The sequence below is a fragment of the Schistocerca americana genome, chromosome 9 (genome assembly GCF_021461395.2).
Source record: "Schistocerca americana isolate TAMUIC-IGC-003095 chromosome 9, iqSchAmer2.1, whole genome shotgun sequence".
NCBI lineage: Eukaryota > Metazoa > Arthropoda > Insecta > Orthoptera > Acrididae > Schistocerca > Schistocerca americana.
Window position 1 is genome coordinate 121,379,901 of NC_060127.1, and position 25,521 is coordinate 121,405,421.

General features: G+C 44.9%; 1 protein-coding gene and 1 pseudogene across 1 annotated transcript in view; both read left to right on the forward strand.

Annotated features, from left to right (window-relative positions):
• The window catches only part of LOC124551017 (esterase FE4-like), a 290,102-nt gene that overhangs the window by 92,612 nt on the left and 171,969 nt on the right, over positions 1 to 25,521 (forward strand). The gene's annotated exons all lie outside the window — the stretch shown is intronic.
• Positions 14,354 to 14,471, forward strand: LOC124551643 (annotated as a pseudogene).

Here is a 25,521-nt window from a genome sequence, read left to right on the forward strand (position 1 = left end):
AGAAACTTAGGTTTGCCTTTTCTTAATCTAGCTTCTAAAATAAGTCTTAGGGTCAGTATTCCCACACGTGTTCCAATATTTCTACGGAATCCAAACTGATCTTCCCCGAGGTCGGCTTCTACCAGATTTTCCATTCGTCTGTAAAGAATTCGCGTTAGTATTTTGCAGCCGTCACTTATTAAACTGATAGTTCTGTAATTTTCACATCTGTCAACGCCTGCTTTCTTTGGAATTGGTATTATTATATTCTTCTTGAAGTCTGAGGGTATTTCGCCTGTCTCATACATTTTGCTCACCAGATGGTGGAGTTTTGTCAGGACTGGCTCTCCCAAGGCCGTCAGTAGTTCTAATGGAATGTTGTCTACTCCTGGGGCCTTGTTTCGACTTAGGTCTGTCAGTGCTCTATCAAACTCTTCACGCAGTATGATATCTCCCATTTCATCTTCATCTACATCCTCTTCCATTTCTATAACATTGCCCTCAAGTCCATCGCCGTTGTATAGACCCTCTATATACTCCTTCCACCTTTCTGCTTTCCCTGCATTGCTTAGAACTGGGACTCCATCTGAGCTCTTGATATTCATACAAGTGGTTCTCCTTTCTCCAAAAGTCTCTTTAATTTTCCTGTATGCAGTATCTATCTTACCCCTCGTGAGATAAGCCTCTACATCGTTACATTTGTCCTCTAGCCATGCCTGTTTAGCCATATTGCACTTCCTGTCGATCTCATTTTTGAGACGTTTGTATTCCTTTTTGCCTGCTTCATTTACTGCATTTTTATATTTTCTACTTTCGTCGATTAAATTCAATATTTCTTCTGTCACCCAAGGATTTCTACTAGCCCTCGTCCTTTATCCTACTTGATCCACTGCTGCCTTCACTACTTCATCCCTCAAAGCTACCCATTCTTCTTCTACTGTATTTCTTTCTCCCATTCTTGTCAATTGTTCCCTTTTGCTCTCCCTGAAACTCTGTACAACCTCTGGTTCTTTCAGTTTATCCAGGTCCCATCTCCTTAAATTCGCACCTTTTTGCAGTTTCTTCAGTTTTAATCTGCAGTTCATAACCAATAGATTGTGGTCAGAGTCCACATCTAGCCCTGGAAATGTCTTACAATTTAAAACCTGGTTCCTAAATCTCTGTCTTACCATTATATAATCTATCTGAAACCTTTTAGTATCTCCAGGGTTCTTCCAGGTATACAACCTTCTTTCATGATTCTTGAACCAAGTGTTAGCTATGATTATGTTGAGCCCTGTGCAAAATTCTACCAGGCGGCTTCCTCTTTCATTTCTTAGCCCCAATCCATATTCACCTACTACGTTACCTTCTCTTCCTTTTCCTACTGTCGAATTCCAGTCACCCATGACTATTAAATTTTCGTCTCCCTTCACTATCTGAATAATTTATTTTATACCATCATACATTTCTTCAATTTCTTCGTCATCTGCAGAGCTAGTAGGCATATAGACTTGTACTGCTGTCGTAGGCGTGAGCTTCGTGTCTATCTTGGCCACAACAATGCGTTCACTGTGCTGTTTGAAGTAGCTTACCCGCATTCCTATTGCTTTATTCATTATTAAACCTACTCCTGCATTACCCCTATTTGATTTTGTATTTATAACCCTGTATTCACCTGACCAAAAGTCTTGTCTCTCCTGCCACCGAATTTCACTAATTCCCACTCTATCCAGCGTTAACCTATCCATTTCCCTTTTTAAATTTTCTAACCTACCTCCCCGATTAAGGGGTCTGACATTCCACGCTCCGATCCGTAGAACGCCAGTTTTCTTTCTCCTGATAACGACGTCCTCTTAAGTAGTCCCCGCCCGGAGATCCGAATGGGGGACAGTTTTACCTCCGGAATATTTTACCCAAGAGGACGCCATTATCATTTATCCATACAGTAAAGCTGCATGCCCTCGGGAAAAAATTACGGCCGTAGTTTCCCCTTGCTTTTAGCCGTTCGCAGTACCAGCACAGCAAGGCCGTTTTGGTTCGTGTTACAAGCCAGATCAGTCAATCATCCAGACTGTTGCCCCTGCAACTACTGAAAAGGCTGCTGCCCCTCTTCAGGAACGATAAGTTTGTCTGGCCTCTCAACAGATACCCCTATACCCCTCCGTTGTGGTTGCACCTACGGTACGGCTATCTGTGTCGCTGAAGCACGCAAGCCTCCCCACCAATGGCAAGGTCTGTGGTTCATGGGGGGGGGGGGGGGGTACAGACAGTACCCCTGACGAAGTCCTATTGGCTTGCAGACACCCAAATTTCGGATGGCCTACTATAAGCCACAAGAGCAGCATTGTAGTCTGCCTCCAGGGGCTTGTGACTGTTTTCATGGTTTCTGTCGTGCTGTAGAAAGGGAAGTGGAAGGCACTGAGGATTTTGCCAAACTAGGGAATCTTAGAAGGGTCTTTTGCCATTTGATTCACTCATGAATCTACGTGCCACACGTTATCCACCCCTCCATCCCCCAACGATCACGGAGGAAGCGAAATAGGAAAGGTGAAAAACCGTAAGTGCACTTTTCTGCCTCAGATCACGTTTAAATTTTGTCGAATGGCACAGAACGACCCCTAGTCGTTCCAGCTTGTGTACAAGAGCAAGCATTGTGGTCACACTGCGCCCAGAAGGGGCAGATCATCTTTAATGAGTATGCAGCCTCTAACCCTACCACAACAAAGGTCAAAATTTAATAATGATTGTTGTGTTGCTCACGCTGCTAAATACTGCATTTTCGGGCAGGTGTCATTAGAGCACAGTTAATAAAGTCATTTCATGTAATAATGAATAAACTAGGCACTCATCTTTTCGTGTTTCCCACGCTGGTCTCGTTGTAAAGTCATGGCTCAATCGTCGAAAATCTGGGTGGTGATGATTCCAAGCTCGGATGCAAAGAGGCCTAGGTTTTATTCTGCTATATTCAAAAGTTTTGTAGATGCGCTTCACAAACCATTCTTGACGATTACACTTTTGCAGGACAATGGTGATGTAAGAAAAGTAATCAGCACTCCGAATTTAAGTTACACTTCCTTTTGACTACTTTTATTGCAATATCACGTAACACACAAAACATCACTTCACAATACAAAACATACTTGAAAACCTCTTCCTCACTGTTAAAGTTGACATTTTATAAGTCGACTACGTTATGCGTCTTTCCAACATGACGTCCAAGACTTGCCTTTCTCTAGGTCCGACTCTCTAACTAACTAATAATCGCTTATGCGCCCAAAAATCAAGAGTTACATCAAAGATCATAGTGACATAAGAAAAAATACACACAAGAATAATATCATTGCAATATAAAGATATCGATGAATCAAAGTACCTCTACATTAATGAAATCAAATCTGAATGTGGTCTCAGAAATATGTTAGCTACTTCTACAGAAACACAGTAGAATATTACTTGTATCGAGAGGTTCAGGTGAGGTACCGTAACGGTTACGTAATTCAAGCCCCATAAAGACATTAGGGGTTGAACGTCTAAGGATGTCAGTAATGTCAAAGGTTGTCAAGAACATTTTTATGTTGCTCGTCACATTGGCAACTGTTGTTTTGTTCCCCGAAATGCGTGGAATTCAACACCCCAGGGAAAGGGGTGGCTTCATTCACGCCATTTATGCCATCCTCTGCAGCCTTTTCATGCTGATTCTGAATGGCGGTGTCTCGGAATGCTTTTCTCCGCCACCCATAAGAAAATCGCGTGATTTCAACCCTGCAACTCGCGCTCCTGACCTCCACTGCAAAGGCGTCAAAATGATGGGTGAAATGTGAGTAAGAGTGTTGTGGCGACATTCTCATCGTGTGATATGTCCGCAGTGGCACCGGACAGAATTGTGGTGAAATCTGGTGGGTGTGTGACTTCATTACCCCACCTTACACATCACTTGAACTTGTGAGATGTGGCCTATTTTTCTCACGTGTCGACACGTTGCTGTTTGAAACGCCGTCGAGCTGGAGGGTCATATCACAGGGTGTTAATGCTTTCGTATCAGTACAGAGGAATCTTGTACATACTGTTGAGCTAGGGTGCAAACTTAAGCGTCACAGTAGTTTAGAACTACGTTGTTTCGAAGGAGTGATGCTTTCATTCTGTTGTGCAGTGCACATTACTCATTTTCATATGGGCCCGACATCTGATGCGATCATATGCTGTGGCGCCCTGGAAATATTATATGAACGGAGTTGGGGCGGCTGCACAGGACGCTCGTCAAAGCCGCGGCCCGGCACCAACCACGTGGTGCCGAACTTTAGCTGAGCATGAAGGGAGCCCCAGCACGTGGTCCATCGAGCACATGGCTGTGAATTCCTTGGTGACGCTGTGCGCTGGGAGGGCCAAAGATGGCGGACTTCGTGAAACCTTAATGGCAGACATTTCACAGTTCATATAGAAATTAATTGTAGCCAGATGAATCATGATACATCAAAAGGAAACATGTATATTACTATTATTTGCACAACGATTCTGATGGTGTAATCAGATGTTCTATATCTTTATTAGTTTAAAGTTTAGTATATGACGGTAAATTATATAATTAACACCCAGCAACGAATTTCCAAAATATAAACGCTTCATCCGATTTTGTCTTTAGAAATTTATTAGTGTAAACCTAAACTGGTGTGAATTACAGGCATGTAACTTGAATAGTACATTCATGAAGAAATTGGTTAAATATTTACTGTGTCGTAGAAAGCTACTGGGCTACCTTTTTGTTCTGTTCCTTTGGTATATGTTTCTTTAATTTGTTTATGTATCTAATAATGTGTGTTAAAGCGTGTTTATGGTCCAGCCACAGGAATATTTATTTAATTTCAAGTTATTTAAATGTAAATCCAGTATTTCGAATGTGTTTCATTATCCAGAATGAGATTTTCATTCTGCAACGGAGTGTGCCTTGATATGAAACTTCGGAGTGCTGACTTGTGAACTTGTGAGATTTCCTAGGTTTCTAGAGTGAAGACGTAGTATGCGTGTAGAAGTGAATATCCCGAGAGCTATGTTGATGTTCACAACTAATTACGTGAAGTAGGAATCTATTGTTTCCCAGTAATTCAACTCGTATTTTATTTAATTGCTGGACCATCGATGCCAATAAGTGTTTTGCAGAAATATACCACGTTCAGTTCTACTGTCGTACTCATCATTTAAAGTCGTTAAGAAAATACCTGCAGATTTTATTTAATTGCAGTCTTTCATTTATAAACGTCTTTGTTGCGTTCTAAATTCGCAGTTGCCGAGTGATAGGAACCTTCGACCATTCGATTCATCTATATATTCATATTGTATACTGTATACTCAGCAGTACTTGGCCTGTAATGTGGCAACTACGCACCCCAGCCCCTAGACAACGAAACCAGCCAAAACTTTAACGTGAGTCATAGGGTATGTAGCTGAGGGCCACACCCTATCACCTCATCTCATATTGTTTGAAAGCCCAAAATGTGATGCCACTGGGACTGAACACGGTTCCCATGGCTCACGTAGCCGGTACATTGGTCAAAAGTCACTACATTTCCGACGTGTGATGCCTGGAGACTGTGCCTTGATGTCGAAGCCTCTGGAACGTGTTCTTCCAACAAGATGGTGCCTGTACTTTCCTGATCTACTTCGATACTGATGATTTAGATTATTCCTTGGCCATCACGTTCTCCAGATCTGTCACCCACTGAAAACATCTGGCCGTGCGCTGCTGTGAGGCTCGCACTCCAGCACTTGGAATCACTACGCTTTTGGACCTTGGCACAGAGGTGAATCACCATGGAATGACATACTCGTACCCATCATCAAAGATCACTTCGACTTCACGCCCAGCCCATTGCATTATTCTGAACTTGTAACCGACTTAAACACCTAATTACACGCCCTGCTACAGATTAAAGCGTATCCTGATCCTCGTTGAATCCCAGTATTTTTTTAGAGAAACAAACGTTTCCATGAGAGAATGAAATGATACATCAGAGATGAAAACTACAGGACGGGATGGGAATTAACCACACATATTTGAATCCAAAGTCTGGCAATCGACCACTTAGCCACCGAGCTTAATGAAAAATACATAGCGTTCGTCACATGAATCGGGGGAATTTCAGTGGGAGAAGACAATAGACATGTCGTTACTGTACAATGAGTGGGGTGACGGACCTAATGCGGAACCTTGGGGAACTCCTGATACAAATCGCGCCAGTAATAATATCATCTATGCCAAAGCTTCTGGTGGGGGAATCCAAATTCCTTCGATCACTATGCCGTTGTTACACAGCATAATTGTTCAAAAAGATCAATAGAGCAATTGCTTTCGCTTTCAGTTTTATGCTAAATTAAGCTTTCTTTCTTTTCAGCTCTTGGGCGACCTGATGTTCACATACCATGGTGTGCGGGTGGCCAAACTACACAGCTCAAAGTCGACAGCCCCAGCCCACTTCTTCGTCTTCCACTACGCGAATGAGAAAGTTCCTGATGGACCGTTGGCATCTCTGGTGCGAAAGACCAGGGAGCTGTTTAATGGTACTGTATCTCCAGTGATATTCGGTGGCTTCATTGTTCTCTAGGTAACGTTTACTTTAAAGTTTGGAGGCGTTGTTCTAGTATGTTCCTGCGGTATTGATCTCAAGGCTACCGCTCTCCGAGACTCTGTTGTCTGTGCAGAGTTCTTCATAGCTGCTGGAGCCTATATCGATTTCTACCTCCTTACTCTAATCAAACCTTGAGCCCCCTCTGCAATTTTTATCTCATACAATTCTCAACATTACCAAGTTGACGATTCCATGACGCCCCATGATGCATCATATCAACAGTTCCCTTCTTTCAGACAACTTGTGCTATAAATTTGTATTCTCCCCAACTCTACTCAGTACTTCTTCATCGATAATCGGATCTACCTATCCAATCTTCAGCATACTCCTCTAGCACCACATTTCGACAGTTTCTATTCTAGTCTGTACTTCTATGCTTAACGTTTGTATCTACGTAACTCATAATAATTCCGTATTATTTAATTTAACATGTTAAAAAATCTCTTTTCTTCAGAAGTAAGCTGAGATGACAGAAGTCATGGTACAACTACAAGGGTCACTCCAAAAGAAATGCACACTACACTCCTGGAAATTGAAATAAGAACACCGTGAATTCATTGTCCCAGGAAGGGGAAACTTTATTGACACATTCCTGGGGTCAGATACATCACATGATCACACTGACAGAACCACAGGCACGTAGACACAGGCAACAGAGCATGCACAATGTCGGCACTAGTACAGTGTATATCCACCTTTCGCAGCAATGCAGGCTGCTATTCTCCCATGGAGACGATCGTAGAGATGCTGGATGTAGTCCTGTGGAACGGCTTACCATGCCATTTCCACCTGGCGCCTCAGTTGGACCAGCGTTCGTGCTGGACGTGCAGACAGCGTGAGACGACCCTTCATCCAGTCCCAAACATGCTCAATGGCGGACAGATCCGGAGATCTTGCTGGCCAGGGTAGTTGACTTACACCTTCTAGAGCACGTTGGGTGGCACGGGATACATGCGGACGTGCATTGTCCTGTTGGAACAGCAAGTTCCCTTGCCGGTCTAGGAATGGTAGAACGATGGGTTCGATGACGGTTTGGATGTACCGTGCACTATTCAGTGTCCCCTCGACGATCACCAGTGGTGTACGGCCAGTGTAGGAGATCGCTCCCCACACCATGATGCCGGGTGTTGGCCCTGTGTGCCTCGGTCGTATGCAGTCCTGATTGTGGCGCTCACCTGCACGGCGCCAAACACGCATACGACCATCATTGGCACCAAGGCAGAAGCGACTCTCATCGCTGAAGACGACACGTCTCCATTCGTCCCTCCATTCACGCCTGTCGCGACACCACTGGAGGCGGGCTGCACGATGTTGGGGCGTGAGCGGAAGACGGCCTAACGGTGTGCGGGACCGTAGCCCAGCTTCATGGAGACGGTTGCGAATGGTCCTCGCCGATACCCCAGGAGCAACAGTGTCCCTAATTTGCTGGGAAGTGGCGGTGCGGTCCCCTACGGCACTGCGTAGGATCCTACGGTCTTGGCGTGCATCCGTGCGTCGCTGCGGTCCGGTCCCAGGTCGACGGGCACGTGCACCTTCCGCCGACCACTGGCGACAACATCGATGTACTGTGGAGACCTCACGCCCCACGTGTCGAGCAATTCGGCGGTACGTCCACCCGGCCTCCCGCATGCCCACTATACGCCCTCGCTCAAAGTCCGTCAACTGCACATACGGTTCACGTCCACGCTGTCGCGGCATGCTACCAGTGTTAAAGACTGCGATGGAGCTCCGTGTGCCACGGCAAACTGGCAGACACTGACGGCGGCGGTGCACAAATGCTGCGCAGCTAGCGCCATTCGACGGCCAACACCGCGGTTCCTGGTGTGTCCGCTGTGCCGTGCGTGTGATCATTGCTTGTACAGCCCTCTCGCAGTGTCCGGAGCAAGTATGGTGGGTCTGACACACCGGTGTCAATGTGTTCTTTTTTCCATTTCCAGGAGTGTATTTTTGTAAAAATACAGTTTTCATTCTGCATGTGTGAAAGTTTTACAGTGTGTAGATACATCCATCCCGCTTGTTTTCAAACTTAGTTCAACCAGTTCCCGTGAGTGGCGCCGTCACAGCATGTCTTCAAGATGGCTGCTACACTTGACGTTCGTCAGAAGCTACGTGCTGTCATAGAATTCCTGTGCTGTGAATACGAGACAGTGGAAAACATCCACAAGAGGTCGAAAAAGGTGTATGGAGATGCTGCTGTCGATCGCAGTACAGTTAGTCGGTGTGCAATCAGGTTACGTGATGAAAGCCGGCACGGCAATATTGAGGACTGTCCTCACAGCGGCAGGCCTCGTACTGCACACACTCCGGACAATGTGCAGAGACTTAACGAATTGGTGACTGCTGGCAGACACATCACAGTCAACGAATTGCCACGCTGCATTGGGATAGGGGAAGGAAGTGTTTGCAGAATACTGAAAGTGTTGGCGTTAGAAAAGGTTTGTGCCAGGTGGGTTCCCAGGATGTTGACAGTGGCTCGCAAAGAAACAAGAAAAACGGTATGCAGCGAACTTTTGGAACAGTATGACAATGGTGGAGATGAATTTCTTGGAAGAATTGTGACAGGTGATGAAACATGGCTCCATCATTTTTCACCAGAGACGAAGAGGCAATCAATGGAGTGGCATCATGCAAATTCACCCAAGAAAAAAAATTCAAAACCACACCTTCTGCTGGTAAAGTTATGGCTACGGTGTTTTTAGATTCCGAAGCACTCTTGCAAAGTTGGTGATTCAGATTTTATGAGAAAATCCTTCCGCAACGTAAAATGCCTTTGTTTTAATGACTCGCACCATCATTCACACATCATACCCGTATCGCGCTCTCCCTTATTTCGCGATAATACAGAATGAACTGCCCTTCTTCGAACTGTTTTGATGTCCTCCTTCAGTCCCATCAGATAGGAATCCGAAACCAAACAGCAATACTTCAGAAAGAGTAGACAAGCGTAGTGTAGGCAGTCTCTTTGGTAGACCCATTGCCTTTTCTGTGTGTTCAGCCAATAAATCGCAGTCTTCGGTTTGTTTTCCTCTCAACATTATCTATGTGATCGTTCAAATTAAAGTTATTCGTAATTTTAATGCTTAAGTTGCATTTACAGCCTTTAGATTTGTGTGTTTTATCTCATGACTTCACACTTTTCATTATTTACAGCCAAATGCCACTTCTCATCTTTCTTCTTTAAATCGTTTTGTAATTTTTTTGACCATCTGATGACTTTATTAGACTATATATGACACCATAAACCGAAAAAAATTTAAGAGAGCTGCTCAGATTGTCTCCTAAATCGTTTATGTAGTTTAGGAACCACAGAGGGTATATAACACTTCCCTGGGGAACGCCAGATATTACTTCTCTTTTACCTGAAGACTTTCGATCAATTACTACGAACTGTGACCTTTCTGACAGGGAACCACGAATCCAGTCGTACAACTGAGACGATACTCCACAGCACGCAATTTGATCAGAAGTTAAAACTCTTCAGGAAATCTAGAAATATGGAATCAATTTGACATACCTTGTCGATAGCATTCATTACTTCGTGAGAATAAGCAGCTAGTTACGTTTCATAAGAACGATATTTTCTGAATCCGTGTTGGCTCTCTGCCAATAAACCGTTTCTTCCGAGGGAACCCATAACGATCGAACACAGTATATACTCCAAAATCCTACTATAAATAGTTTCGTGTTTTATTATTATTAATTTAAATTAATATGATATTCTTATTTCATTACTTGATTATTAATTAGATTACGGAAGAGTTTTGGAAAAAGTGTCCCTTAACACTAGGTGCGTGACCACATTGTACCTTGCACTTGTTTTCGCATTTGGAAGAAACCTTACTTTTCTGGAGTAGTTTTTGTAATTTTGAAGTAGAAAAGTGAATGCTATTATCTAACAGTGGAGTAAGGTCATACATTTAACTTCTGTAGAGTATACCAACATACAACACACTCCCCTCCAAGTGATTAGTGTTAGCATTAATAAAAACATAATTTTGAAGTCCTTGTTAAAAAACTATACTTACTAAGTAGGTTTTATTTTTTCTTACAAGTTTTTATTTAAAAAGTATTCCATGCATAGAAACATTTATTCAGGAGAAACGATTTTAGGTTATATTCATGACTTACTTTGTTACTGTCAAACATTTAATGGTATTGGGCAATTAATCAAAAATTTTTGTTGCTACATATTGAACTGCTTCCTGAGCTACTGACAACTTTAATAATGGATGGTAAAAGTCAACTTCTCTTCTAGTGTTGTAGGAAAGGACATAACTACTCTTCTCTAATTGTGGTGGATTAGGTATGACAACTATCATTAGGGAACACATGTATTGTCAAGGTGCAGTCAAAATGCCTGCTCCTTGAATACTTGCATGTATATTAACTGCAAGTGAGCACCACACATCATTCTTACTGTTCATTTTTGTGGAATCAATACTTGCTTTCCAATTTGGAGCATTCTGCCCTCTTTACCGACTTCTGTTCACGTGCTGCACAAAGTTTTAATTTGTCCCTATTTGTTGAGCAGAATTTACCCAAGTGTGACTCTTCAAAAATATTGGAGAGTGTAGTGTCATAGACCGCTTAATACCTAATTCTTTGAAAAAAAAAAAGCATGCCATTAACCATCTCTTCAGTTAGTTTGTGTCGAATGGGATATATTGTAGCAGTATACCGTCTGCAGCAAGCATCAGTTCTGCTTGCTGAATGTTAAGTAGAATGTCATTCATTTATATATGAGGAATAGAAAAGGAAGTAAAACTGAATTTGTGGGACTCGCTTCACGATTTCTCTGCAATTACTAAAATTTTCTCTCCTTTCTAATAGTTTGAATTATACAGCACACTATTTTCCATTCTGTTTGTTAAGTATGATCCAAACTTGTTATATGTTAAGTTTTCAATTCCATAAAACATGCTCTAAGCAAACAGATGTGTTGGAAAGATAGAAGAAAGTACTAACGGGTGATAGTGCATTATTTAAGGCTTATGGTTTCAGCTTACTGTGGAAACTGATTGAACCGTGGATTTATTTTCACAGAATATTCTTAAGAATTTATTTTATTTACTAGCGATTCACCAAGAACATTAACACATTTAATCACACTATGTGAGCGTGAAAGTAGTTGCCAGGGAGTAACTGATGAAATCATAAGCAAATTCTTTTTCAACAAATGGTAATTTATTCACTTCAATGGCGCCTAAAGCTTTTCTTTAAAAGAAACAGATTTAAAATTATAATCAGAAAGCACCTCTATATAACAAGTTACAAATTATTCAGAAGCAGAAAGAAACAAATTTTTGACTGTATGAGCTTTCGGGCTGAGAACCTTGCCGCTCCCTTTTGACACGGCCGTAGTTACAACTGCTCACAACAACCTCTGAAAGGCTACACTGGTGCAAATCTGCAACATACCAGATTACTTTAAACTAAAAGTTTTAACAATTCACACAAACTATGCACCCCGTAGGAGGGATGGAAATGGTACAAAACACTAACACTAAAATATTAACTTTGCCACCGAAGGTGCAACTTGATTTTAACTTGTAAGAAAATTCTTACGGTGAAAGGGTGGCAACTTTATATACTAAAATGAATGTTTAAATAAAAGCTCATGAATTGCAATCTTATATAAAATCGTACAAGGTTGGCCAAACAAGTTAACTTGCTCTACAGTACACAGATACCGCCTCTCAAGATGATAGACACGATCAAAACATATTTCAGGAATTAGGCCGTTACACTCCAAGAAGTAAATTCGTTAACACACCAAATCCGACAAACATGACAGAGGCAGCTCCGAACGACAGACAGACACTAATCGCCTAACAAAAGCGGAGGGGAGACAGACGAGCAAGCTGGGGACGAGAGACTGACCTAGTAGAATTTAACAAGAGTAAATCACACAACACATCACCAACCACTTAACTGCGATTTCTCGAGAAGACATGGCGCAGCACCCCCAAATCACTCTCCCGAAGCGTCCGCTGCCAGCCGCTTCAACGGACGCAGGAAGGCGCGCCAATCTCCCATCTTTCCTGGTGCGCACCAACCGACCGACTGTCCGCTGCTCCGTCCGCGTCTGCTGCTCCGTCGCTACTGCCCTGCTGGCGCGTCTCCCACTCACTTCCAGACACACGACGGCGGAAATGCTGGCTCGGACTCAACCGTGCAGAGGAAACACGCCCACTGGCAAAACTACATCCCTGGACCAGGAAAGGACCGAGCCAAGCTCCACAAGATGGTAACTGAAGGGGCCCAGAAGCGCTCGGAGTACCAGTTACAACACGGCGTCGCAGCTCGCACCGGCCAGACTGACGTCGTGGGTTGACTCCTGTTGCTCTCGTGTCGACCGCGAAGTCACTACCCCTCGCTACACGCCGCGGCCCACTGGACTCCCGTGGAGACCTCACATGCGCCGACGCTCAAGACGGACAAGTCATCTTGCGACCGACCAACCGATCGATCCAACCGCCAATGACCATTGCCTGAGCAAACTCGAGCACACTGGCGGCCTAACGCGCTGACTCGGATGCAGGAACTAAGCCCCGACTGGGTGACCACTCGCTGAGTTCTCTTACTGGCGGAATGGAAAGATTGTCATTTTGCCGGCTGTAAAGGTTGATCCGAACGACAGACATATTAGCACTCCGACCGACAGACAGACACTAATTGCCTAACAAATGTTGAGACAGACTAGCAAGCTCGGGACGAGAGACTGACCAACTGACCTCTGGCGAGCTCATAGCGCCCCTTAAAAGCACGTGAACAGGCAAGCTTTCCTCTTTCCCACCAGAGGGAGACACCAAAGCTGCGATTGCCACACCGGCGCCACCGCCAGAAACGGAAGGCGACTGCTTCACACTACGCGCTGCGGCGCGCTCTTCAAAACAGCAATTTTTTACCACGGCTCACTGATAAGCGACAGTTTTCTGTGTCGATAACAGTTCTGCGTTGTAAGAGCTACACACAAGGACATCTGGTGTCGTTTCTCACAGTGATTTCTGCAATTCTAATATTCACATAATCAATATGTCAAACATCAGTTATACTAAACGAACAGCGTCTTGAAAATTAGTTATCAGATTAACATAGCTAAAAGTAAAGCAAGGATCTGGAATGTAGTCGAACCAAGTCTGGATATGAAGGGAGAAATATGTCGATTACAAAACGAAGCACTGCACGTAGTATAAGAGTTTCGCCATTTGGGTTACAAAACAACTGACGACGGCAGATGTGGGTGTAAAGTGCGAAGTGGCAATAGCAAACAAATCATTTCTACGATAAAAGGGAAGTAGGCAGATTGGGCATTAACGTGCCGGTGACAATGAGGTCAACAGATACGGAGCATGGACTGGGGAAGGATAGCGAGGGAAATCGGCCGTGATCTTTCAAGGCTGCCAAGTGGACAATGGCCTTGAAAATGATTTGGGAATTTTACGGACAAGTTAACTACTCACGACCGAGCGGGGTTTTGAACTGGTGCACAGTGGCTCATTTTCTACAAAAGGCAGAAAAAAGTCAGTAAATCTAAGGTCTTAATTTCATAAGTAATACCCCGTAATCTGGAAAAGATGGCACCGCAGCCAAACATTTTTCAACGATAGTGATTTTGCCCTTAGAGAAAAAGGGCGAGACCTGTTACGCAGCTGAAAGAAGCGCTTGCCATGAGTTTGTAGCGTAAATTTGAGCGCTGTTGAAAATCATAATTGTTTTTGTTCACAGTGAATTTTTTCAGTACTATTTAATGTCAAGTGTTATTTTATTATGCCAACGGCCTTGCCACAGTGGTAACACCGGTTCCCGTCAGATCCCCGAAGTTAAGCGCTCTCGGGCTGGGCTAGCACTTGGATGGGTGACCTTCCGGTCTGCCGAGTGCCGTTGGCAAGCGGGGTGCATTCAGCCCTTGTGAGGCAAACTGAGGAGCTATTTGACTGAGAAGTAGCGGGTCCGGTCTCGGAAACTGACATACGGCCGGGAGAGCGGTGTGCTGACCACATGCCCCTCCATAACCGCATCCAGTGACGCGTGTGGTTGAGGATGAAACGGCGGCCGGTCGGTACCGTTGGGCCTCTACGACCTGTTCGGGAGGAGTTCAGTTTTAGTTAAAGTTATTTTATGATGTATTGCATACGTTATTGAATAGAAAATACTTTGTATGGTTGAAAACAGCGATGCCAAAATTGTTTTTGATTTTTGTTATGCATTAATACTTTGGAAACTCACAATTTTAAACATAGCTGACGACTGCAACAATACATAAATTTTCCATACTTATATAAAGTACACAGCCAACCGGTTGGATAAATTTATAGAAAAAAATCTCGCCCAGGTTTCAAACCACTATAGCTATCTTCTTCAAAGGGAAGTCACATGTATTACATGACGTTAAAATTGTAAACATACGCTGATGAGCCAAAACATTATAACCACCTGCTTAATAACTTGTTTGTCAGTCTTTGGAACGAAATACGTCACTGATTCTGCGTATCAGGGATCCGACAGTTTGTTGGTAGGTTTGTAAAGGTAAGTGGCATTAGACATCTATGCACAGGTCACGTAATTCGCGCCGCTCCCAGTGACCGCATGGTTAGAGGCGCCATGTCACGGGTTGCGCGGCCCCTCCCGTCGGAGGTTCGAGTCCTCCCCCGGACATGGGAGTGTGTGTTGTTCTTAGCATAAGTTTGTTTAAGTAGTATGTAAGTGTAGGGACTGATGATCTCAGTAGTTTGGTCCCTTAGGAATTCACACACATTTGAACATTTGAACGTAATTCCGGTAAATAAAGGGGCGGCTGATTTGCGTACGCAGTGATGGCGCCCGACAACGACCCAGATGCCTTGCATAGGATTTACATCAGGCGAATCTGGTCGTCGAGACGGCAACTTTACTTTCTTATAATGGTAAGAAATGACTTACAATAAAATTCAAATGAAACTCTATATTCAAAAGAAATGGTTTAAATGGCTCTGAGCACTATGGGACTTAACTGCTGTAGTCATCAGTCCCCTAGAACTTATAACTACTTAAACCTAACTAACCTAAGGACATCACACACATCCATGCCCGAGGCAGGATTCGAACCTGCGACCGTAGCAGTCGCGCGGTTCCGGACTGCGCGCCTATAAAATGGTTTAAACATCAGCTGAATGTTCACATTAGTATTTGCATAACACGACTTTAAGAAATAACTTTACACAAGGCAAATCTCGTATTCCTATCGTAGCAATCCACATAACATCCCACTACCTGAGCTTCGTTACTATCTCAGTAAGACAAAACAATGCTACACGCTTGCGTGCTTACTGCAGTCTCTCAACATTCCAGAAAAACTCACAAATAATGTCATTAGCTTCTCTCTCCATAGCTGCATCTAAAATATTCCATTTTTCTCTTACCACACTTGGAAAAAATAATTTCCTGACAATTCTTCAAAATACTGCTCAACTCAGAATGCATGTAAAATTGCTAGAGCTCTGAGGCAGAGGCGGTGTAGTAACACAAAGATATCGTAGCAACAGTCAAAGATTATTCAGCTACATGGTTTTGCTCTGTAAGAGCTACACTTATCGATATTTAGATAAGAAACAGAATTTACAGTGTCACTGAAAGAATCTCCATACCTCACAATGACACTCATGATATCAGTGATAAAGATGATATTTTTATCCGTAAATTGAAAGTAGAAGAGGGAGAAAGGAAAGGAGGGGGACAATTGATATCACCTGCATCGGCACTTCACGCAGAATCAGCGGCGACGAGTGAAAATGTGCGGTTCTGTACTTTTGGACACGTTTCGAAAGAACAGGCACCACACATATAAAGACGATATTATCACTAGGTTGAATGACCTACGTCACAAGTCAAAAACGTAAACAAAGCTTGGCAGATCCAGTGCACTAGTAGACATAGAACTACCATCCATACCCAAAGTTTCAGTTTTCTACAAATTGGATCTTTCAAGACTACTCCAGAGCAACGGTTTCAGTCTTCCACTTGAATACTCCTTTCCGATGACTGTAGGAAGAAGTGTATGCATTGTAGTACCAATGTTCCTGTACCATGTTTCAGGTGCTGGCCACGGAGAAGACTTCAGGTACATCTGCATCGGAACCATGTTCGGTGGCCCACCTGTAAAAGACTCCTTCGACGGCAAACTCGCTGACAAGCTGACGCGCCTCTGGACCAACTTCGCCAAGACAGGGTGGGTACCGAATACTGCCTGCACAGGGCTCATATGCCTCTAAGATGTAATCAAGTTCTCTCAAAACTTACGGCTCTCTTCTTTTAACCAAGACCTAATGAGGGTTCCTGGAACAAAATACTGTAGTCACTGGAAGAGAGAAAAGGTCACACCCTTCGACAACAAGGCTAGCAAAGGTGATCGACAAAACTACCATCCAATATCCATGACGTCCATTTGTTCTAGTATCCTAGAAAAATAATCGAAATAATCGGAGCTCAAACGTAACGAGATATCTCAATTAGACCGACGTCCTACATGCCAACCACCATGGATTCCGAAAACATCGATCGTGTGTAACCTAACTCGCACTTCTGTGACATCTCACCCCGAATGCCGCGTATGAAGGCAGTCCGGTAGATGCAGTACAATACTTCTTGATTTCGAAAATCATTGCAATCACTACAAAACTACGCTTATTAGCGAAAGTAATACGCGGTATCAAGTGAAATGTGTACTGGATCGAAGATTTCTTCGTAAGGAGGATGCAGAATGTTATCTCGGATCGACAGATGTGAAAGTAATCTGAGGTGTACACCAGGGAAGTCGCTGTTCATGTGAAATGTCAATGATTTGCAGATATACACAGAAGAGCCAAAGAAACTCGTACACCTGCCTAATATCGTGTAGGGCTTCGACGAGCAGGCAAACGTGCCGCAACACTGTCGGGCATGGATTCTACTAATGTCTGAAGTAGTGCTGGAGGGAACTGACACCATGAATCCTGCATGGCTGTCCATAAATCCGCAATAGTAAGAGGGGGTGGAGATCTCTTCAGAACAGCACGTTGTAAGGCGTCCCAGACACGCTCAGTAATGTTCACGTGTGGGGAGTTTAGTGGCCATCCGAACTGTTTAAATTCAAAAGAGTGCTCTTGAAACCACTCCGTAGCAATTATAGACGTGTGTGGTGTCGCATTGCCCTGCTGGAATCGCGCAAGTCCCTCGGAATGCACAATGAACAGGAATGGATGCAGGTGAATCAGACAGGATGCTTAGGTACGTCTCACCTGTCAGATCGCATCTAGACATATCAGTGGTCCCATTTCACTCCAAAAGCATACGCCCCACACCATGACAGAGCCTCCACCAGCTTGAACAGTACCCTGGTGACATGCAGGATCCATGGATTCATGAGGTTGTCTCCATACCCATCTGCTCGATACTATTTGAAACGAGACTCGTTCTACCAGGAAACATGTTTCCAGTAATCAACAGTCCAATGTCGGTATTGATGGGCCCAGGCGAGACGTAAAGCTTTGGTTCGTGCAGTCATCAAGGGTACACGAGTAGGCCTTTGGCTCCAAAAGCCATATCGATGATATTTCGTTCAATGGTTCGCACACTGACAGCATTGAAATCTGCAGCAATCTGTGGAAGGGTGCCGTGCCGTGCCGTGCGGCCCATCCTAGAATATCGTTCAGTTATGTCGTACTAGTACCAAACAGCACTAGCACATAATGTGGCACGCATACAGAAAGGACAGCACGAATGGTTATAGGTTTGTTTGACCCCTAGGAGAATGTCACGGAGGGCCTATAGAAACTGAATTGGCAGATGCAAACTATCCTGACCAAAACAAAGTTTCAGAGACCCGGTTTAAACGATCAGTCTAGGAATACACAACATCTCCCTTTGTATCACTCCTATAAGGATAACGAGTAAGAGATTAGACTAATTTAAAAGAGGACAAAGGAGCCTAAACAATCTTTCTCCCAGCGCTATATACGTGAATGGAACGGAAAGGGGCCCCTAGTAATGGGTATTGGGTTGTTTTGGGGAAGGAGACCAGACAGCGAGGTCATCGGTCTCATCGGATTAGGGAAGGACGAGGAAGGAAGCCGGCCGTGCGCTTTGAAAGGAACCATCCCGGCATTTGCCTGGAGCGATTTAGGGAAATCACGGAAAACCTAAATCAGGATGGCCGGACACGGGATTGAACCGTCGTCCTCCCGAATGCGAGTCCAGTGTCAAAGCACTGCGCCACCTCACTCAGTAACGGGTATAACTGGAAGTGCCATCTGCCGTGAACATCACAGTGGTTTGAGTCATATGGACGCAGATACAGAGACCATTTTTCTTCACTGCGCAGTTAGTGTATTGTCATATTTTTGTTTAAGGTTTTATTCCATAGGAACAGCTTTAAAGCTCTTCACGATACTAGACATATAGTAAACTTGACAATTTAATATAGTAGTTCGGTATCTCCTTTGTGTAACTGAGCAACTACCAGAATCGACAGGTTTTACGATGACGTAACTCTGCAGTAACTAGAACCGTTCAGTAGCAAAAACGCATAAAGTACCTGATTCAAATCGAAACTGAGCTGTCAATGTTGCAGAATGGCTGCCCTATGGAAAGGTATACCACGTTCCGTTTATGACGCCCGAATGCTGATGCTAGATGGGACATATCGTGCAAGAGTACGGAGAGTATGCACAGTGTCTGAGCACTCTGCCAAAGACAGGTTTTCGGTGGAGAGTGCTACAGGACGAATCATCTAAAACTTGCGGGAATGGAAAGTACTATTCATGTGCGGTTTTCACAGCATGGATTAGTAGTCAGGGGGTCGTATTGTTAGCCAATAAATAAATTGTAATTATACTTTGAAAGTCTATTTTGTTTGCAAACAGAGACTTTTTTCAAAGGAACACTGCCTATCGACATTAACAGACTAAAAATAGGGAAAATTAGAACGTTAGTAGTGTTTCATATAGACTTCTGGTGCGAGTCGTTTATGACATCTGGTATTTGGAAGAGTTTCCACACTGACACTTCTTTGCGCCATTCGAGCTTCGTAGTTTCTGTTGTGGGTTGGCAGGAGAGCCAACACCGTATTATTAGAGGAAGCCGAAAGGTACGCGTTTTAGCTCACGCAGGCTGGCGTGAGGTCTGGAACAGGACAAGGAAATTAGACTTTAGAAAAACGGACGTAGCCGGTGGAGTACTCAACTTTAATCCATTAATGATGAGCGTCGCTCTTGACGGTACATGATTGCAGTATCAATACTAACTGGTAATGGCGCCTTGCTAGGACGTAGCAAATGACGTAGCTGAAGGCTATGCTAACTATCGTCTCGGCAATTGAGAGCGTATTTTGTCAGTGAACCATCGATAGCAAAGTCGGTTGTACCACTCGGGGCGAGTGCTAGGAAGTCTCTCTAGACCTGCCGTGTGGCGGCGCTCGGTCTGCAATCACTGATAGTGGCGACACGCGGGTCCGACGTATACTAACGGACCGCGGCCGATTTAAAGGCTACCACCTAGCAAGTGTGGTGTCTGGCGGTGACACCACAGTTTCTAGGTACGATGTGGTTATGTTTGCTTACATTGTCCTCGTGTGCTCCTGGCGCGCATTTCGAGTTGCTAATCAGTTAACGTGTGGCCGTCCAAGCAATGGGTCGTGAGTGGGCGATGGGATTTACCTACGCAGAAAAAGTCGGCACGCTCATCATGTGTGAAGAGTATAGGAAGAATGCAGTTCATTCTCATATGGGTAAACGGCAAGATACCGCAACAGACGTCAACCATCTCTGCAGCTACGAGGGCTGTCCAGATTGATCGCGAAATGAAAATCACAGTGATAATCAGAAATGTTTCATTTGTAAGTTAGCTACACCTTTCAGCTACTTCTCTACGTAGTCGCCGTTCTGACTCAGCAGACATTCGTCGTAGCGTTGTACTAACTTTCCAAAACCCTCATCATAGAAGGCAGCCGCCGGTGCTTTCCGCCAATTCTCTAAGCTGGCCTAAAGCTCGTTGTCTGTGCCAAAATGTTGTCTTCATAGCCAGCGGTTCGTTTGAGCAGAGATGAAACTCAGTGGGAGACAATTACTGGCTGTATTGTGGGTAATCAAACATTTCCAATTGAAACGATGCAGGAACATCTTCATCAGCAGAATGAGGCTGAGAATTGTCTTGAAGAAGAAACCGCACGACAGTTATGCAATGTTGGTTGCATAGCTTCAGGGGAAAATTCTCACCAGGCCCCCGTACTTGGCGGGAGACACTATTTTCTAAAACATCTTTACTCGCTCACTAAGAGTCATACTAGAGACACTGCCCAACACATCTTTGCAAAGCTTTATCGGATTTTCAGTTTCCATTTCGCGACCGATCGTAACTTACTTTCTGGACAGCCCTCGTATTTATCAACCTCTTCAAGCAGGTTCTGAAAGTGGTAGTGCAACAACTAGACAATTTAACAGAAGGAAACAGGTGACTACAGACGAGGAGGAAATTGATGTTCTTGCTGCTTTGCAGTCGATCCGCAAGTTAGCTCCCGGGCAATCACACGAGTCAGCAAGTGTCACACACATCGACGTAGGTTCCATTCCTATCACATCTCTCTCCAGGAAGAGCTGCTTGGAAACGAGTGTGAGAATTGTGTTTACTTCTGTACATGAATATTAAGACAGAATATTCCAGAGGTATCATGTATCTTGTTTAGTGATCAAGCCACATTTGCCAATCGTGGCCAGGCAAACCGCCGAAACAAGCGGTATTGATCTGTTGACAGTCCACATTGGCTTCTTCAGGTGGAACGTCAGCGTGCATGGAGTGTAACCGTGTGGTGTGAGATAGTCAACGACCAGCTCATAGACCTGCTTTTCATGAACAGAACACTGAACACGTAGAAGTACATCTACACTCCTGGAAATGGAAAAAAGAACACATTGACACCGGTGTGTCAGACCCACCATACTTGCTCCGGACACTGCGAGAGGGCTGTACAAGCAATGATCACACGCACGGCACAGCGGACACACCAGGAACCGCGGTGTTGGCCGTCGAATGGCGCTAGCTGCGCAGCATTTGTGCACCACCGCCGTCAGTGTCAGCCAGTTTGCCGTGCCATACGGAGCTCCATCGCAGTCTTTAACACTGGTAGCATGCCGCGACAGCGTGGACGTGAACCGTATGTGCAGTTGACGGACTTTGAGCGAGGGCGTATAGTGGGCATGCGGGAGGCCGGGTGGACGTACCGCCGAATTGCTCAACACGTGGGGCGTGAGGTCTCCACAGTACATCGATGTTGTCGCCAGTGGTCGGCGGAAGGTGCACGTGCCCGTCGACCTGGGACCGGACCGCAGCGACGCACGGATGCACGCCAAGACTGTATGATCCTACGCAGTGCCGTAGGGGACCGCACCGCCACTTCCCAGCAAATTAGGGACACTGTTGCTCCTGGGGTATCGGCGAGGGCCATTCGCAACCGTCTCCATGAAGCTGGGCTACGGTCCCCCACACCGTTAGGCCGTCTTCCGCTCACGCCCCAACATCGTGCAGCCCGCCTCCAGTGGTGTCGCGACAGGCGTGAATGGAGGGACGAATGGAGACGTGTCGTCTTCAGCGATGAGAGTCGCTTCTGCCTTGGTGCCAATGATGGTCGTATGCGTGTTTGGCGCCGTGCAGGTGAGCGCCACAATCAGGACTGCATACGACCGAGGCACACAGCACCAACACCCGGCATCATGGTGTGGGGAGCGATCTCCTACACTGGCCGTACACCACTGGTGATCGTCGAGGGGACACTGAATAGTGCACGGTACATCCAAACCGTCATCGAACCCATCGTTCTACCATTCCTAGACCGGCAAGGGAACTTGCTGTTCCAACAGGACAATGCACGTCCGCATGTATCCCGTGCCACCCAACGTGCTCTAGAAGGTGTAAGTCAACTACCCTGGCCAGTAAGATCTCCGGATCTGTCTCCCATTGAGCATGTTTGGGACTGGATGAAGCGTCGTCTCACGCGGTCTGCACGTCCAGCACGAACGCTGGTCCAACTGAGGCGCCAGGTGGAAATGGCATGGCAAGCCGTTCCACAGGACTACATCCAGCATCTCTACGATCGTCTCCATGGAAGAATAGCAGCCTGCATTGCTGCGAAAGGTGGATATACACTGTACTAGTGCCGACATTGTGCATGCTCTGTTGCCTGTGTCTATGTGCCTGTGGTTCTGTCAGTGTGATCATGTGATGTATCTGACCCCAGGAATGTGTCAATAAAGTTTCCTCTTCCTGGGACAATGAATTCAGGGTGTTCTTATTTAAATTTCCAGGAGTGTACATCCACATCATAATCCATAAGACACATAATGGAGTGTGGCGGAGGGTACTTTCGGTACCGCTGTCTGATCCCTCTAACCCTGTTCCACTCGCGAATAGTGCATGGGAAGAATAATTGTCGGTAAACATCTGTATTGGCTCTAGTTTCTCGAATTTTCTCCTCGTGGTCAATAGACGAGATGTACGTTAGGGGAAGTAATATGTTGTCCGACTCCTCCTGAAAAGTGTTGTCCCGAAATTTCAATAGTAAACCTCTCCGTGAAACACAACGCCTCTCTTGTAACGTCTGCCAGTGGAGATTGTTTAGCATCTCCGTAACGCTGTCTCACCAGCTAGACGATCTCATGACGAAACGCACCGCTCTTCTTTGGATCTTCTCTATCTCCCGTACAAGTTCTCACTGATAGGGATCCCACATAGATGAACAATACTCAAGAATTTGGAGAACAAGCGTCTTATAAGCCACTTCTTTCGTGGGTGAGTTACATTTCCTTAAGATTCTTCCGATGAATCTTTGGTGTCTGCTTTTCAAACTATCTGTTTTATGTGGTCATTCCACTTAAGGTCGCTCTGGATAGTTACGCCTAGACATTTTAGGGCAGACGCTATCTCCAGCTGTTTGTCATCTATAGTCTAGCTGAACAGTAGTGGAGTTTTTTTCCTATGTACGCGCAGTACGATACATTCATTTACGTTCAGGATCAACTGCTAGAGTCTGCACCATTTATCAATTCCCTGCAGATTCTTACTATCTTATGGCGTTACTACTTTGCTATAGACAATAGCCTTAAAGAGCGCCCCACACTGTCTACTAGATCTTTTATATATATTGTAAACAGCAACGGTGCTATCACACTTCCCTGTGGTACTCCGGATATTACCTTTACATCTGTTGATTTAGTTCCTTTAAGAGCGACGTGTTGAGTTCTATCTGCAAGAAAGTCTTGAATCCAGTCACTGCTCCGACAGTCCGAAAGCTCGTATTTTTTTTTTTTCGTTAAACGGCAATGCGGGACGATGTCAAATGCCTCACTGAGATCAAGGAAGGTGGTATCAACCTGAGCGCCGTTGCCCACTGCGCTGTGTATCTCATGGAGCGCGTTGAGTTTCGCAGAGTCACTGTTTGCGGAATCCATGTTTATTTTTATAGAGGAGATGTTCATTTTTCCAAAAACGTCATAATTCTTGAGCATAAAACATGTTCCATAATTCTACAAGAGATTGTCGTCAACAATATAGGTCTATAACTGTGCGGTACTGTCTTACGGCCTTATTTAAAAACGGGAATGAACTGCGCTTTTTTCCAGTTAGCCAACTTTCGTTGCTGAAGAGATCTGCGAAAAATTATTGCTAGAATGGGGGCAAGTTCTTTCGCATAATCTTTATAGAATCTTATAGGTATCTCATCTCGTCCTGACGTCTTTCCACTACTAAGCGATTGTAGCTGCTTTTCATTTCCGTGATCGGTTATCTCAATATCTGCCATTTCGACGTTCGCACGACGATTGAAAGCAGGGACAGTGCTACGATTTTCCGCAGTGAAACTACTTCGGAAAGTCGAATTCAGTATTTCGGCCTTCTCTCTGGTATCTTTCGTTTTGGTGCCGGTGTGGTCGCTGAGAGAATGAATAGATGATTTTGACCCATTACTGATTTTACATACGACCAAAATCACTTACGTTTTTTTATTCAGGTCGGTTGACAACGTCTTACTTTCAAAATCACTGAACGCTTGTCTCATTGCTCTCCCTACGCTCACTTTCGCTTCATTCAGCTTTTGTTCATCAACTAGGTTTTTACATTTCAATCTGAGAAGCATTGTAGCCTCCTAATAGACCATCTTCCAAGAATTCTAGAAAATGTTCCTCTACAGACTAGCAGGAAACTATGATATCGATGTGAAGACGACTGCCTATCGCTAACATGACGATGAGTGTCGCGTAGCGGACCGGTGATGCGGTAAGGGGAGGCTGTAAACGGAACGGGACCGAATGCGGAACCAGTTTAGCGAAGATGCGGGTCACGAATAGGCCGCAAAATGATAAATCCACTGGCTTGAGGGACTGCGACAAAGGGTTGGTTGTTGTGGCCCAGTGCCTGGAAGCGAGAGTCTCAGAGACGTCGATACTGGTCGGCTGCTCGCGTGCTACTCTCGGAGGCGTCTGTGGAAAGCATCTGAAACACGCTGGAATCGCGAGTAGTTCGTCGCAGAACGTGGAGGTCGCAGCAGACTCGTGCGCACTGTAAGGCGTCTACCGTTGACCTGATGACAGATATAACTCTGGTGCAGAACACACAATCCAGAGCACAGTACTCAATGCATAATGTTCAATAAAAGGCTTTGCAGCAGGGTCCTCTACGAAATGATGAGAGCTGTTGACAGGGGATGTCAAATTGATTCCATATTTTTAGATTTCCGGAAGCCTCTTATCACCGTACCTCACAAGCGAGTTCTAATGAAATTGAGCGCCCACGGCGTATCGTCTCCGCTCTGTTACTGGATTCGTGATTTCCTGTCTGAAACGTCATTGTTCTTAGTAAATGAGGGAAAGTCATCGAGTCGTTCCCCAAGGAAGTGTTATACGCCCTCTGCTGTAGTACACAAACGAATTGGGGGGGGGGG